Source organism: Magnolia sinica, chromosome 17 (assembly GCF_029962835.1).
Source record: "Magnolia sinica isolate HGM2019 chromosome 17, MsV1, whole genome shotgun sequence".
Classification (NCBI taxonomy): domain Eukaryota; kingdom Viridiplantae; phylum Streptophyta; class Magnoliopsida; order Magnoliales; family Magnoliaceae; genus Magnolia; species Magnolia sinica.
The window spans coordinates 24,564,605-24,582,800 of NC_080589.1; positions in this window are offsets into that span (position 1 = coordinate 24,564,605).

The following is an 18,196-nucleotide window of genomic DNA, read 5'->3' on the forward strand; positions in this document are numbered from 1 at the left end:
TTGATAGCCCCAAACCCTTTAGCAAACCCTTACAAAGCTTCAGGAAACCCTCTTGCATTACCTAGAAAAGCCCTAGGCACCTCTATTTATAGTTTAGGAAACTCTCTTCCGCACCTTGTTGCGAAAGGACTCAAAATTTCGCAATCCGCACAAAATCGGGAAACGAATCTGCGTAACCTCAACTGGTCGAGCAGGGTCCTCGACCGGTCAAGTGGCCCACTCGATCAGTCGAGCACCTCCCTCGACTGGTCGAGCACTTCGGAGAAAATAATCAGATGGTCGCTGGACTTTGAGTCGAGCCCCACTCGATTCCGACCGGTCGAGTAGTCCACTCGACCGGTCGAGCAACCCACTCGACCGGTCAAGCAGTGCAGTGAACTACTCCGATTTTTCAACCCGTTGCTCCATCTCTCCTTTGAACTGAGGAGGAAAACTCCATCAAATCTCTCCCTTTCTGACTCAGGAGGGATTCACCTTCTTCAAGCCGGCATGGTTTCTACAAACCTCAAACTTGTCCTTGAGCAATGCCTTGATCATCATGTCTGACCCATTATCGTCCGTATGGACCTTCTCAAGCTGTAACACCTTCTGTTCCATAGTATCCTTGATCCAGTGATACCGAATCTCTATGTGCTTTGAATTGGAGTGCTGACTTGGATTTTTGCTCAAGTGTATAGCACTCTGACTATCACAATAGACCACGTGTTGCTCTTACTTCAGGCTAAGTTCTGTACGAACCTTTTCTTCCAAAGCATCTCTTTACATGCCTCTGTGACTGCAATGTACTCGGCCTCTGTCGTCGACAATGCTACGACCTTCTATAGCTTGCTTTGCCAAGAAACCGCTCCCCCTGCAAACATGAACATGAACCCTTATGTGAACTTCCTAGAGTCTATGTCGCCTGTCATATCTGCATCTCTGTAGCCCTCTAACACAGGTTTTTCGTCACCATAGCATAGACTCAACCTGGATGAGCCTCTTAGATACCGCAGTATCCATTTCACTGCTGCCTAATACTCTTTGCCAGAATTGGCAAAATACCGGCTGACAACACCAACCGCATATGCTATGTCTGGGGAGTACACACCATAGTATACATCAAACTTCCTACTGCTAACGCGTAGGGTATATTCTGCATCTCTTCCACCTCTGCCTTCGTCTTGGGACACTGCTATCGCTCAATATAAAGTAACCATCCAGTAGAGTACTGACCGGCTTCGCTGTATTCATATTGAACCACTTTAGGACTTTCTCAATATACCGCTCTTGTGACAGCCAAAGCTTCCTTCTGCTTCTATCACGGGTTATCTTCATTCCTAAGATCTATTTAGTCGGGCCCAAGTCTTTCATTGCAAATGACTTGTCCAACTCCTATTTTAGCCTGTCGATCTTCTTGAATCTTTTCCCATGATGAGCATGTCATCAACGTATAACTGCAAAATTAAGAAATCACCATCTGAGAACTTGCGCGTGAACACATAGTAGTCCAACTCTGTTCTGTCATACCCGTGCTTCAACATAAACAAGTCAAACTTCTTGTACCATTGCCGTGGAGCTTGTTTCAGCCCATACAAGCTCTTCCTCAGCCTACATACCATATGCTCTTTGCCCTTAACTTCGAACCCCTCTGGTTAGTGCATGTAGATCTCTTCTTCCAGGTCACTATAAAGGAAGACAGTTTTAACATCTACCTACTCTATCTCCAGATCCATGCTAGCTGCCAACCCAAGCAACACCCTTATGGATGTCATCTTCACCACTGGTGAGAATATCTCCTCAAAGTCTAAACCTTTCCTCTGACCAAACCCTTTCACCACAAGTCTGGCCTTGAACCTCGTCTATGAATTCTTCTACTCAATCTTCTCTCTGAACACCCACTTATTGCTCAAAGCTTTCTTGCCCTTAGGCAATTTCACCATATCATAGGTGTGGTTCTTATGTAAGGATTTCATCTCCTCTTGCATAGCTTTCAACCACTCCCTCTTATGCTCGTCAGCTAGGGCCTCAGAATAATCTTTTGGCTCTCCCCCATCAGTCAGCATAATGTACTCATATAGCGAGTACCTCTTGTACGGCTGTCTATCCCTAGATAACCTCCACACCTGTGGCTCAACAGGTGGATCAAGTGGGAGCCGCTCCCCTGATCCATCTTCTAAAGGAAATCTTTCGTCCTTTGCATCTTGCTGTACTCCCCCGTCATCAGGCATCACAGGGAGGAATAACTGGATCCATGTCCTCTAGCTCACTTGAACTAGGCTAGTTCTTCTCTGACTTACCAATGTCTTTTATACAGTGATCTTCAAAGAAAACCACATCTCTGCTCCTAACGAGCTTCCTCTCGGTTGGATCCCACAATCTGTAACCAAATTTTTCATCACCGTCTCTCAAGAACACACACTGTCTGATCTTCATATCAAGCTTGGACCTCTCGTCCTTTAGTACGTAAACGGATGCTCTGCATCCAAACACCTTGAGATGACTGTATGATGGATCCTATCAAGTCCACACCTTCTCAGGCACTTCTCCATTCAACGGGGCTGATGGAGACCTGTTTATCAAATACACCGTCGTGTGCATTGCTTCTCCCGAGAACATCTTGGGCAATTAAGCATAGGATAACATGCTTCTGATTCTCTCTACAATGACGCAATTCATTTGCTCATCTACACCATTATGCTGGGGGGGTCTTGGGAACCGTCTGTTCATCCTGTATACCCAGGGACTTACAATACTCATGAAAGTCACTAATGTACTCACCACCATTGTCAGTGCGAATGCACTTCAATGATCTACCTGTCTCTCTCTCGACTATATCATGAAACAATTTAAACACACCAAAGACCTCGTCCTTAGATTTCAAAGTATAAACCCAAACCCTCCTATATGCATCATCTATAAAAGTGACAAAATACAATGCCTCACCCAAGGTGTAACATCCTGGATTTTCACTGTTTTGGATTTTCAAAAATCCTTAAATTTTTTAATGTAATTAACTTATATTATCGCTTACTGACCATTAGCACTCAGTGTTAGTTTATACATGGGTGGTACCAGTAAAGAACCGTACAAGTCCAATTAATCAACTGTAGGAAGCCAACAAATCCGCCTGATCACTTAAACACCAAATTTATCCACATGAGTTACTCACACAGAGCCTAAATCTAACAGACCTAACACTGATAAATCAAGAAAATCGTAACTAAATTAAAAGATCTACTCGAAGCCGAGTTAGATAAGGCTCAGATCTTAACTAATGGACCAAATCAACCCCGTCACTCTTTTAACCTAAAACCGATGGTTTAGAGTAGTTATGATCAAACCTCCACTTTCACTGGTTATAAATAGGCCACCTTATGAACATAGTTAATCCAAACCTTAATCATTGCCCACGAGAAATCTCAATACCTAATTTATTCCAGAAATGCCCCGATTTTCTGAACAAGCTCTAGACCACTCGTTAGTGGGCCATTAGTTCCAAAATTATAGAATAATGTCCATCTTACTGGGCTTGACGTCCACCGCGGGAGTCAGACCTGGGTACTGTCCAGAACCGCTCAACTTGAGTCAAAGGGCGAGTGCATGAGAAGTGCAAATACCCTAAAGGAAGAAGCTGAAACTTAAGTGAATTGGGTCATCCACTCTTATACAAAGTTAAGAATTTTGAACCATCAGTTTATGACCAAACTTCACACATGAAATAAGGATATTTCCCTGCTCATATCCATATAGCCACGGCCCCGATCAACCATCGGTGATCGTTGAATAGACTTCTAATCATATATGTTGATCGGCGCATCCAAATGGCGGGCCAAACATGTCCATACATAGATCATCATTAGGGCTAACTATCCTACGGTGTATATTAATATGTACACCCTGTAGTGGGCTCTAAAGGCTAAAAAATTCCTCCCATAAGGCTAGTATAGTAAAAACACAACCCTTAGGGCCATTTACACCAACCCTGGCATTATAAAAGGGCCTCATTTGGGCACTCCCTCTCCCCATACGAATTTGCTCTAGAGAAAAGAAAGAGAGAAAGAGGAGAAAAATGGAAAAAGAGAGAGGAAGAGCTTGGAAGCAAGAGGGTTTGTGTACCTTCACCCTCTCATCTCCTCTATAGCAACATTGTCCTTCATTGGTATCGATTCGGCGACGATTGAAGGTAAGTATGAAGTTATGTTTGTAGGTTTAGGTCTTGGGTTAAATTCCTTCAAATTCTTATAAGCTTATATGCTTATTTAGGCATTTCAACAATAATTTCCTAACACTATATTCCTACAGGCACCGTGGATCGAGTGGTTCATCACAAGGTGTGGACTATTACCCTTAGGTGGCCTAGCACCAATTTTACTATGAGCTTAATGATTATGAACGTTAGGATGAGGTGCTTGAGTAATCTAGAGAGAGCCTAGCTAAGACCCTACATGATAGGTCCCTCTAAATTCCATAAAATGAATAAGTGTTATTTATTTGTTCTTCAACATGATTGGCTTTGATTTTGGTGTGGCATGTTCATCCCTTATATGATTTTACTAAATTCTATGACATGATTGAGTGTTATTTATTTGCTCTTCAACATGATTAGGCTTGATTTGGTATGGTATGTTCATCTCGTATGTGATTTTAGTATAACCTTTCTTATGGCATGCATGATTGCATTAATCCTTGTTGTATGTTTGTCCTATGAATGATGTGTAGCTCTTATTCTCTTCGTTAATCCCCCACAACACACATACACATTTACTTCATATTATTGTTAGTAGTTGTAATTGTAAAAAAATTTGAATTTATATGTTTAATGTATGAGTGCATAACATCACTTGTATTAAATGATGAATTCTGATTCGTTAAAGTATTATTAAATGTCGTAAACCCCTGGGTTGGTCAGGGAATCGAAGTGGGAGAAGGTGGTCCCGTTGGTAGGACCATCCTACGGCTAAACCAGCGGGTTTGGGCATATGCAAATGGGCGACAGTAGTTGGACTACATGGGTCATTTGTACTCGATGTCGTCCGTCACGTACTCGCCTAAACTCGCACGGTCTAGTTTTCTTACTGACCAACCATGTTTATTAGCCATGTCTGCTCACGCCTGTATGGAACTTGGAACACCCTTCAACCACCGAAGCCTATTGATAACCATTTGAAATCGATCCGCTGACTCGAGAGCCAGGAATTATGGAATGGGACACTGTGTCTGAGCTGTCGATATACGCTCGGGTGACGAGCCTCCCCGTAGTGACCGCGATCGATTCCTCTTCTTAGCACTCCCCATGTGCTTGAAATCGAAGATGGGTATCACGATGGGATCAAGGATCGCGGGATCCTGGCCTCGCATGTTGAGGGGCCTTGGACTCGCAACCAGTTGTGGGCAATGATACGTGGGGTGTACCAGTTTTCCCAATCTACTAGATGAACGAAATTAATTAAATACTCGGCTAACATTATTCATGCACTGCATTAGCTGCGATTTGGTGACTCGGCAGTTGAGGTCACAATGAAGGAGTATTGGTCATGCGCGATCATAAGATGAAGTCGCTCGAGGGAGTGTTATTGCGAGGTCATGCATCATATCATAATACATGCATATACATTAACAAGACTAATTAAGGATCTGTGAATGTATGCCTTTCATTAAATTAATCATATAATTGATGCTTATTGTAACTTAAGGCTAATAGTAACTACTGAGTTAGTTACTCACTCTCACTCTAGAACGGTGTTTTAAAACACCAACCAGACCCTTTATTAGATGCAGGTGAGGTAGAGCTCGACGAGCCAAGCGAGGTGGACATGGATGAGGAAGAGGAGCTTCCTACTTCCTGCTCATGGACAGTTCACCGTAGACTGTGTGAGTTATGTATGGGTTGTTGAGTGGGGATCTAGCGCACCATTTCCTTTGGGCATTTCTTATATAAATTTTGTTGGGCGATGCCTTGTGCGACCGATTTGATATTCTTAAAGACTTGTATTTCTTAGTCGTGTTTGTTTCAGTAGATTAGTTGTGGTTGTGGTTTATGTTCTAGCCGATTCCTTTATTGCCCATTTAAACTGATATATGTACAAATTACCATAATTAGAATATAAATGACACCCGGGAATTCGGAGGTCGAGTTCCTACATGGCCCCTGAAAACCCGAAGTGTTATAGATGGTATAAGAGCAATGGTTTGGATTAAATTAGGCTGTGGATTATGAACTCACCATAACGCATTCGCTGACTTAAGAGGGAGGGATCGAACTTAGAAACATTTATAGGATCCCGGGATCATGTCATTTGGCAAGTCCGAAGACTAAAATGTTAGGGTTTACGAATAGAAAGACTTAGACTATGCAAAGTGATTCAAATCACTTCTAATTGGAAGGTTGGATGACTTGAGTCGACCCGACCTAAATGCGATAAGTTCAAGCTGCTGAAGTAGCTTGTGCGATCCCAACATCTAGTGTATCCTGGCCCGACAAATGGATGGGGCCCTCCCACACATGAGGACCCCCTCCTTGCCTCTCCAAGCTCCTTAAAGGCCTTAGGGGCTTCTCCCTATGGTCATTTTTAGCCAATCCTACCCCTTTCACCCTCAATCATCACCCTATTTTCTTCCCAAGCTCTTTAAACTTGCCCCGAAATCTCAACTCCTCCTTCCAACCCATTTCTTTCAAAAAATCTCACTTTTCACTACTTTATCCTTCTAATTTCTCTAAGTACTTTCAAATTAGACACAACTACAAAGCTCAAAGGATGAAAAGCTATAACCAAACAAAAATTTACTATAAATAGTAAAAATGTAAATAAAATGGATTTTTAACTATTAACCTGATGGAATCTTGTGAAATGACCAAGTCCATTGCGTAGAGTAGCTTCACCTACCCTAAATTCATATATGGCACGTCAAGTAACACATTCTGGTTTGCGAGATATGGGCATTGTAAGGTCCAACAGGCTAGGAATTGGCAGGACCCCGCCCAGACCTCCAGAGGGTCGGCGAGACCCTGCCCAGTCGGCGCTGCCCTCGTCAAAATTTCCTGCATGACCCGAATGATAACTTTATAAATAGGAGATTTTAACTTTTTAATGATGTGTGATTTTTTCCAAACATTTAGTTTGATCGGACTACGGAATCACGGGACCATACACTTGCGAAGTATTCGCGACTTGACCCAATTCTCAATCCTGGGTGACTACCAATAGACTCATTACTTTGACCAAACAGAAGACCAGGATCCACCAGGACGAAGAAGGGATACAATGAGCCTTCTACCCTGGTCAGGTAGATGATCGACGTATCAGGTTCAAGCCCACCACAACCGTCTCTCCGTGTTGGTTGAAAATTGAAAAAAAATATTTTTACTCTACATAGAGGGAAATCGTCATCATGAATCTAAATATTTAAAAATAAATAGATAAATAAATTGTAGTAAACCATCAGAGTGAAAAAGTTTTAAGGGGGGTAGACTAAAATAAGCCAGACTAACATAGATAGTATACACTGTACCACCCATATAACTTGAAATCAATAAAACTTAGGTAAATGAAATAATAAATCTTTACTTATTATCCTTAGGCAATTTCGTGGACTAAATTATTTTTAAGGGGGGTAGATTGTAACGTCCTAGATTTTCACTGTTTTGGATTTCCAAAAAATCTTAAATTTTTTTATATAATTAACTTATATTATCACTTACTGACCATTAGTACTCAGTTTTATTTTATACACGGGTGGTACCAGTAAAGAACCATACAAGTCCAATTAATCAACAGTAGGAAGCCAACAAATCCGCCCGATCACTTAAACACCGAATTTAGCCACATGATTTGCTCACACAAAGCCTAAATCTAATCAACCTAACCATGATTAATCAAGACAATCCTAACTAAATTAAAAGATCTACTCAAAGCCAAGTTAGATAAGGCCCAGATCTTAACTAATGGACTAAATCAACTCCATCACTCTTTTAGCCTAAAACCGACGGTTTAGAGTAATCATGATCAAACCTCCACTTTCACTAGTTATAAATAGGCCACCTTATGAACATAGTTAATCCAAACCCTAATCATTACCCACGAGAAATCTCAATACCTAATTTATTCTAAAAATGCCCCGATTTTCTGAACAAGCTCTAGACCGCTCGTTAGTGGGCCATTAGTTCCAAAATTATATAATAATGTCCATCTTACTGGGCTTGACGTTCATCCCGGGAGTCAGACCTGGGTACAGTGCAAAACTGCTCAACTTGAGCTAAAGGACAAGTGCATAAGAAGTGCAAATACCCTAAAGGAAGAAGCTGAAACCTAAGTGAATTAGGTCGTCCACTCTTATGCAAAGTTGAGGATTTCAAACCGTCAGTTTATGACCAAACTTCACACGTAGAGTAAGGATATTTTCATGCTCATATCCGTATAGTCACGGCCCCGATCGACCATCGATGACCTTTAAACAGACTTCTAATTATGTATGTCGATCGGCGCATCCAAATGGCAGGCCGAACATGTCCATACGTATATCATCATTAGGGCTAAGTATCCTACTATGTAAATTAATATGTACACCCCGTAGTGGGCCCTAAAGGCTAGAAAAACCCTCTCATTGGGCTAGTATAGTAAAAATATAACCCTTGGGGCCATTTACACCAAATCTGGCATTATAAAAGGGCCTCATTTGGGCAGCCCCTCTCCCCATACGAATTTGCCCTAGAGAAAAGAAAGAGAGAAAGAGAGAAAGAGGAGAAAAGAGGAGAAAGAGAGAGGAAGAGCTTCGAAGCATGAGGGTTTGTGCACCTTCACCCTCTCATCTCCTCTATAGCAACATCGTCCTTCATTGGTGTTGATTCGGCGACGATTGAAGATAAGTATGAAGTTATGTTTGTAGGCTTATGTCTTGGGTTAAATTCCTTCCAATTCTTTCAAGCTTGTATGCTTATTTAGGCATTTCAACAATGATTTCCTAACACCATAACCCTACGGCACCGTGGATTGAGTGGTTCATCACAAGGTACGGACTATTATCCTTAGGTGGCCTAACACCAATTTTACTATGAGCTTAATGATTGTGAATGCTAGGATGAGGTGCTTGAGTAATTTAGAGGGAGCCTAGCCAAGACCCTACATGATAGGTCCCCCTAAATTTCATGAAATGAGTAAGTGTTGTTTATTTGTTCTTCAACATGATTGGGTTTAATTTTAGTGTGGCATGTTTAGCCCATATTTGATTTTACTAAATTTCATGACATGATTGAGTGTTGTTTATTTGCACTTCAACATGATTAGGCTTGATTTGGTTTGGTATGTTCATCTCGTATGCGATCCTAATATAACCTTTCTTGTGGTATGCATGATTGCATTAATCCTTGTTATATATTTGTCCTATGAATGATGTGTAGCTCTTGTTCTCTTCGTTAACCCCCCTTCAACAGACATACACATTTATTTCATATTATTGTTAGTAGTTGTAATTGTAGAAAAATCTGAATTTATATGTTTAATATATGAGTGCATGACATCACTTGTGTTAAATGATGAATTCTGATGCATTGAAGTTTTATTGAATGTCATAAACCCCTGGGTTAGTCAAGAAATTGAAGTGGGAGAAGGTGGTCCTGTTGGTAGGACCATCTTGTGGCTAAACCAGCAGGTTTGCGCAGATGCGAATGGGCGACAGTAGTTGAACTTCATGTGTCGCTTGCACTCAATGTCGTCCATCACGTACTCACCTGAACTCACATGATCTAGTTCGCTTACTAACCAACCATGTTTGTTAGCCATGTTTGCTCACGCCTGTATGGAACCTGGAACACCCTTCAACCACTGAAGCCTATTGATAATCATTTGAAACCAATCCACTGACTCGAAGGCTGGGCACGGTGGAATGAGACACTATGTCTGAGCTATCGGCCTACGCTGGGGTGACGAGCCTCCTTGTAGTAACCGGGAGCGATCCCTCTTCTCAGCACTCCCCATGTGCTTGAAATCGGGGATGGGGAACCCGATGGGATCAAGGATCACGGGGTCCTACCCTCACACGTTGAGGGGCCTTGGCCTCACAACTAGTTGAGGGCAATATGTAGGGTGTACCAGTTTCCCCAATCTGCTAAATGAACAAAATTAATTAAATACTCAGCTAACATTATTCATGCACCGCATTAGCTAGGACTTAGCGACTCGACAGTTGAGGTCGCAATGAGGGAGTGTTAGTCATGCGCAGCCGTGAGATGAAGTCACTCGAAGGAGTGTTGTTACGAGGTCATGCATCATATCATAATACATGCATATACATTAACAAGACAAGTTAGGGATCTGTGAATGTATACATTTCATTAAATTCATCATATAATTGATGCTTGTTATAACTTAAGGCTAATAGTATCCACTAAGTTAGCTACTCACTCCCACTCTGGGAGAGTGCTTTAAATCACCAACCAGACCATTTACTAGATGTAGGTGAGGCGGTGCTCGACGAGCCAAGTGAGGTGGACATAAATGAGGAAGAGGAGTTTCCTACTTCCAGCTCTCGGGCAATTCACCCTGGACTGTGTGGGTTGTTTATGGGTTGTTGAGTGGGGATCTAGCACACCATTTTCTTTGGGCATTTCTTATATAAATTTTGTCGGGTGACACCTTGTGCGACCCGTTTGATATTCTTATAGACTTGTATTTCTTAGTCGTGTTTGTTTCAGTAGATTAGTTGTGGTTGTAGTTTATATTCCAGCCGATTCCTTTATTGCTCATTTAAACTGATATATGTACAAATTACCATAATTAGAATATAAACGACACCAGGAAATTCAGAGGCCGAGTTCCTACACGGCCCCTAAAAACCCGGGGTGTTATAGATGGTATCAGAGCAATGGTTTAGATTAAATTGGGCTGTGAATTATGAACTCGCCATAACGCATTCGCTGACTTAGGAGGGAGCGATCGAACTTAGAGACATTTATAGGATCTCAGGATCATGTCATTTAGCAAGTCTGAAGACTAAAACGTTAGGGTTTACGAATAGAAAGACTTAGACTACGCAAAGTGATCCAAATCACTTATAATTGGAATGTTGGACGACTTGAGTCGACCCGACCCAAATGCGATAGGTTCAAGCTGCTAAAGTAGCTTGTGCGATCCCAACATATAGTGTATCCTGGCCCAACGAATAGGTGGGGCCCTCCCACACATGGGGACCCCCCTCCCTCCCTTGCCTCTCCAAGCTCCTTAAAGGCTCCATGAGCTTCTCCCTATGGTCATTTCTAGCCAATCTTACCCCTTTCACCCTCAATCATCACCTGTAACGCCTTGAAAATTGGAGATCATGCATACACTCGACTCTCAAGTTCGCGGGTGTCACTTATAATCAATTTGATTGTTTTATGATTAATCAGGCTTAAATGCGGAGTATGAAATTTCTTGAAGCATGAAACGCAACCACAACCAGTCTACTGAAATGAAATAGGCTAAATATATATACACATCTAAATGAATGCAAAAAGGTTGCACAAGGCGTTGCCCAACAAAATCACAAAAATATGTCCAAAATGAATAATGAGCTGAGTCCAACACCCAGCGATCTGAATCTGTCTACTAGGCCGGTGGAGAACCGTCCATCAGCTAGAAGTAGGACAGCTCATCCTCCTCCTCAAGACTCACGCCGCCAGACTCCTCATGCTCTGCATCACCTGCACCTATGGAAGAGTCTGGTTGGTGTTTTAAAACACCATCCCAGAGTGGGAGTGAGTGATCAACTCAGTGGGTGTTATTAGTCTTAAGTTGTAACAAGCATCAGCTATAATATGAATTTAATGAAAAACAATCAATCATAAACACCTAACTAATCTTATTAATGCGCATGCATGACAGATGATATGATGCATTCCCTCGCCACAATTCTCTCTCGAGCGACTCCATCTAACGATCGAGTATGACCAACACTCCCTCAGAGCAACCTCGACTGCCGAGTCACCACCCTAACTAGTGTGATGCAATGTGGTCGTGTTAGCCGAGTTCTTAGTTAAGTCCATTCATCCAGCAGATTGGCCAATCTGATACACCCCACATATCAATGTCCTGAGCTGGTGGTGAGGTCAAGGCCCCCCAACGTGTGAGGCCGAGACCCCGTGGTCCTTGATCCCGTCGAGTTCCTCATCCCCGACTTCAAGCACATGGGGAGTGCCGAAAGAAAGAGATCGTTCGCGGTCACTACAGGGAGGTGTGACACCCCAGCGTAGGTCGACGGCTCGGACACAATGTCTCATTCCACCATGTCTGACTCACAAGGCGGTGGACCAGTTTCAATTTGATTATCGATGGGCTACAACGATTGTAGGGTGTTCCAGGTTCCATACATATGTGAGCAAACAGGGTTAACAATTAAGGTTGGTCAATAAATAGGTTAAACCACACGAGTCAGGCAACCACGTGACAGACGACATTGGGTATAAATGACCCATGTAGTCTAACTATTGTCGCCCGCACGCTCTCACCCAAATCTATGGGTTTAGCCTCAGGATAGTCCTATCAGCGAGACCACCTTCACTTCCTCATATTCCTGACCAACCCAAAGGTTTGGATGGTGATCCATAACATGCCAACTATCAATGTATCAACTAACATAAACAACATCATGTTCTCATTTTTCTCAATATACAATTCCAATTTCTCCTAGCAAGTAAAGCTAACAATATCACAAACAAGGTGTGTGTGTGGTGTGGGTTGGTGAGGAAGTTAAGCACTTCCTACACCTCAAGGGATTAATTACACAAGAGTAATGAATTCTACACACTATGAAGCAACACATATGAGAAAAATCAAACAACATGAGCATGTAATCATCCACACTAAATCATGTGAGAGGCAAGAATCAACATCATATGAAGAAAATCAAACAAGGCATACAACTTCATGCAATTCCCAAACAAACCAAGCAATTCATAGGTTTTCTCTAGATTCTTCAATACAACATCCCAAACAAACAAAATCATTAAACTCATGGTATAATTGGTTCTAGGACACCTAAAGATAATAGTCTGCACCTATGGATCGTTGGAGAGTTGGAAAACGACCTAGGAATGTAGATTTCGGGGTCGATCGGCCGGAATCCCTAAAGCAAACATTTGTATGTTAGATTTCAATGTAAATCCCCTCTCATCACAAGGGTTTCAAGAAAAAGGAGTGATGGATCTTACCTAAACGATCAACGGAATGAAAGGGCGGTCGTGGATGAGGGTTTCTTCTTGGAGAAGAGGTAGGGAGTTGTGGGGTTTGATTTCCTTAGGCCCCACCTCGATCTAAGGTCCACCTTGCTCTCCCTCACTCTCTCTTTCTCTCTTTACTCTCCTTAGTTGTTGGAGAATAGTGGAAGTTACGAGGGAGAGAGCTTTGTTGTTGGAGAATGGTGGGAGTTATGAGGGAGAGAGCTTGGTTGTTGGAGAATGGTGGAGGTTATGAGGGAGAGAACTTGGTTGTTGGAAAATGGTGGAGGTTATGAGGGAGAGAACCTAGTTGTTGGAGAATGGTGAAGGTTATGAGGGAGAGAATGGTGGAAGTTATGAGGGAAAGAGCTGGGGTTTATTTCCTAGAATTGGGCTCATTGGCCCCAAGTTTGCTAATATGCCCACAATGGCCCTCTAGGACTCCCTATTGGCATTGGGGCAGCCCTAGCACCCCCCCTAGCCACCAAATTTGGTGGGTAGGTGACTCATGGCCCGATGAGGGGTCATGTAAAGTTTTGGAACAAATGGATTAACAGATATGGGGTTTGCTCATATGGTTCCGGTTTCTAAATGACCCCATAGGGTCCATTCTGATTGATGGGGTAGTTCTGGTGGCCCTCTGGCTATGAATCTTATAGGATAGGTGTTTCATAGCCCGATGAAGGGCCATGCAAAATTTGGGGACGATTGGATATGGGGTTTAGTCCCACGGGTCCGATTCGCGATCAACGGTCACCGTGCCACGATTGGGACCCAGATTTTGTGGGCGGGTGTAGACAAATACATTAGACCTTTACCGTAAATTTGGAAGAAATCCAACAGTTGAAATGCTTGAAATTCCAGTTTTATTTACCAGTACCAGATTCCAATTCTGGCATTTATGGGTTGCATTTGGCAAGTGCCGTTGGGACGGCCTGAATAGTTTATTTATGGGTGTCCACTGGGTCCGTGGTCCGCGATGGACCACAAGCCCAGTGAGATTTATGCTTTCTCAAATTTTTAGATTTTTCTGACCTTCCTCGGCTGCTACACGGCCTACACAAGCTGTCGCCGAGTACAAACCGATCATCTGACTTGATGGCCTGCACACGGTCTGATCGTGACCAAACTGAACCACTCGTGTATAAGCTAACGTTGAGTGCTAACAGTCAATAAGTGATAATATAAGTTAATTAAAACAAAAATTTCAAGGATTTTTAGAAATCTAAAACAGTGAAAATCAAGGATGTTACATCACCCCATTTTCTTCTCAAGCACTCAAAACTTAACCCATAAGTCTCAACTCCTTCCAACCCATTTCTTTAAAAAAAAAATCTCACTTTTCACTACTTTATCCTTCTAATTTCTCTAAGTACTTCCAAATTAGACACAACTACAAAGCTCAAAGGATGAAAGGCTATAATTAAATGAAAATTTACTATAAATAGTAAAAATGTAAATAAAATAGATTTTTGACCATTAACCTGATGGAATCTTGTGAAATGACCAGGTCCATTGCGTAGAGTAGCTTCTCCTACCCCAAATTCATATATGGCATGTCATGTAACTCATTCTGGTTTGCGAGATATGAGCATTGTAAGGTCCAACAAGCCAAGAATCGGTGGGACCCTGCCCAGCCGGCGGGGCCCCTGCCCAGGGATGAGCGAGACCCCGCCTAGACCTCCAAAGGGTCGGCAGGACCCCGCCCAGTCGGCGTTGCCCTCGCCGAAATTTTCTACAATTTTGGGTCGATTTTAAAAATTCATATCTCCTTTGTTACAACTCCAATTTAGGTGATTCAAAAGATAGATTGAAGCTTGATGAGTCTAGTTTTATATTAAATAAGAAAAAAATGAAATAAATATTATAATATTGTTACTTTTAGGATGTTTTACTAACTATCCAAAAATTACTAATTTCAAACAACTGCTACTCCTAGAATTTTAATAATTTATTTACAATTCCAAATGATATGAAATTTTGTGATATAACTTTAAACTTAATGAAAAAATATTATAAAAATTTTAAAAATAATTCAGTTATCAAAAGTATAAGAAACCTTATAAGAAATAGAGACATTTTGAAATCATATAATATTCATTGGTTTTGGACTACCGTTACTTCCAGAAATTTTTATCATTTTTCCGGAGCTTAAAATGAAATGAAATTTTGTGAGATAAATGTTAAATTAATTATGGATTATCAAAAAAAATTATAAAAATAATTTAGAAACTAAATGTGGCAAAGATATTATGAACAATAGATGGGTTGAAACCAAAAAATTTTGCTATCTTGAGTTGCCAATGAACCAAGTGTATATTTTTTTCATATTGGAGTTTTAGTATTTTGTTTCTTTTTAGAAATTACTTCTAACCATGATAAAAATCATCTTATATGACTAAATTAGATTATTTTTAGTATATTTTTCTACTTCAAATAACTTTTAATAAGGTTGAACTACGACTCTTGAATATGGATGAGTTTGATTATTTAATACTTTCTAAGTTCATATTCGATGCAGTCTTCACTAAAACATTGTAAGTTTTCTTATTTTCTTATGGAATCAAGATTCATACCACATTGAGGAGATGATGTTCTCCCTCTTTCCATTCCTGCGGCCTTTCTAGGGTCATCATCCCTTCAAACTTCTGAAATATCCTAAAACTTTCGGTTCTTTATTCTCTCTCGAAATTAACGAAACCCAAGCACGGTTTGCTCATAACCCACTAGCCATAGGATCGAGATAATAACGTAAAGATACAATCTTAACCCATTGGAAACCTTTTTAGGATAATTGTTTGACCATAGGCATAGTGAAAGATTTATTAATCACTAATTTGGACATGAATTAAGACGAGAACTCTCTTTGTATAAGACCCGAATAATAACTTTATAAATAGGAGATTTTAAATTTTTAATGATATGTGATTTTTGCTAAACATTTAGTTTGATCGGACTACAGAATCACGGGACCATACACTTGCGAAGTATTCGTGGCTTGACCCAATTCTCAATCCTGGGTGACTACCAACGGACTCACTGCTTTAACCGAGCAGAAGACCAGGATCCACCAAGACGAAGAAGGGATACAATAAGCCTTCTACCCTGGTCAGGTAGATGATCGACGTATCAGGTTCAAGCCCACTACAACCATCTCTCCGTGTTGGTTGAACATTGAAAATAAATATTTTTACTCTAGATAGAGGGAAATTGTCATCATGAATCCAAATATTTAAAAATAAATAGATAAATAAATAAATTGTAGTAAACCATCAGGGTAAAAAAGTTTTAAGGGGGATAGACTAAAATGAATCAGACTAGCATAGATAGTATACACCCTACCACCCATATAAACTTGAAATCAATTAAACTTAGGCAAATGAAATAATAAATCTTTACTTATTACCCTTAGGAAATTTCGAGGACAAAATTCTTTTTAAGGGGGGTAGATTGTAACGTTCTAGATTTTCACTGTTTTGGATTTCCAAAAATCCTTAATTTTTTTATATAATTAACTTATATTATCACTTACTGACCATTAGCACTTAGTGTTAGTTTATACATAGGTGGTACCAGTAAAGAACCGCACAAGTTCAATTAATCAACCGTAGGAAGCCAACAAATACATCTGATCACTTAAATACCGAATTTAGCCACATGATTTACTCACACAGAACCTAAATCTAACCGACCTAACACTGATTAATCAAGACAATCGTAACTAAATTAAAAGATCTACTCGACTCGAAGCTGAGTTAGATAAGGCTCAGATCTTGACTAATGGACCAAATCAACCCCGTCACTCTTTTAGCTTAAAACCGATGGTTTAGAGTAGTCATAATCAAACCTCCACTTTCACTAGTTATAAATAGGCCACCTTATGAACATAGTTAATCTAAACCCTAATCATTGCCCACGAGAAATCTCAATACCTAATTTATTTTAGAAATGCCCCGATTTTCCGAACAAGATCTAAACCGCTCGTTAGTGGGCCACTAGTTTCCAAATTATTGAATAATATTCATCTTACTGGGCTTGACGTCCATCACGGGAGTTGGACCTGGGTACTGTCCAGAACCGCTCAACTTGAGTCAAAGGACGAGTGCATGAGAAGTGAAAATACCCTAAAAAAAGAAGTTGAAACTTAAGTGAATTGGGTCATCCACTCTTATGCAAAGTTGATGATTTTGAACTATCGGTTTACGACCAAAATTCACACGTGAAGAAAGGATATTTCCCTTCTCATATCCCTATAGCCGCGGCCCCGATCAACCATCGGTGACCGTTGAATAGACTTCTAATCATATCTGTCGATCGGCGTATCCAAATGGCGGGCTGAACATGTCCATATGTAGATCATCATTAGGGCTAACTATCCTACAGTATATATCAATATGTACACCCCATAGTGGGCCCTAGAGGCTAGAAAAACCTTCCCATAGGGCTAGTATAATAAAAATACAACCCTTTGGGCCATTTACACCAAATCTGACATTATAAAAGGGCCTCATTTGGGCACGCCGTCTCCCCATACGAATTTACCCTAGAGAAAAGAAAGAGAGAAAGAGAGAAAGAGGAGAAAAGAGGAGAAAGAGAGAGAGAGCTTGGAAGCATGAGGGTTTGTGCACCTTCACCCTCTCATCTCCTCTATAGCAACATCGTCCTTCATTGGTGTCGATTCGGCGATGATTGAAGGTAAGTATAGAGTTATGTTTGCGATTTTAGGTCTTGGGTTAAATTCATTCTAATTCTTACAAGCTTGTATGCTTATTTAAGCATTTCAACAATGATTTCCTAACACCATAACCCTACAGGCGCCGTGGATCGAGCAGTTCATCAAAAGGTGCTGACTATTATCCTTAGGTGGCCTAGCACCAATTTTACTATGAGCTTAATGATTATGAATGCTAGGATAAGGCGCTTGAGTAATCTAGAGAGAGCCTAGTTAAGACCCTACATGATAGGTCCTCCTAAATTTCATGAAATAAATAATTGTTGTTTATTTGTTATTCAACATGATTGGGTTTGATT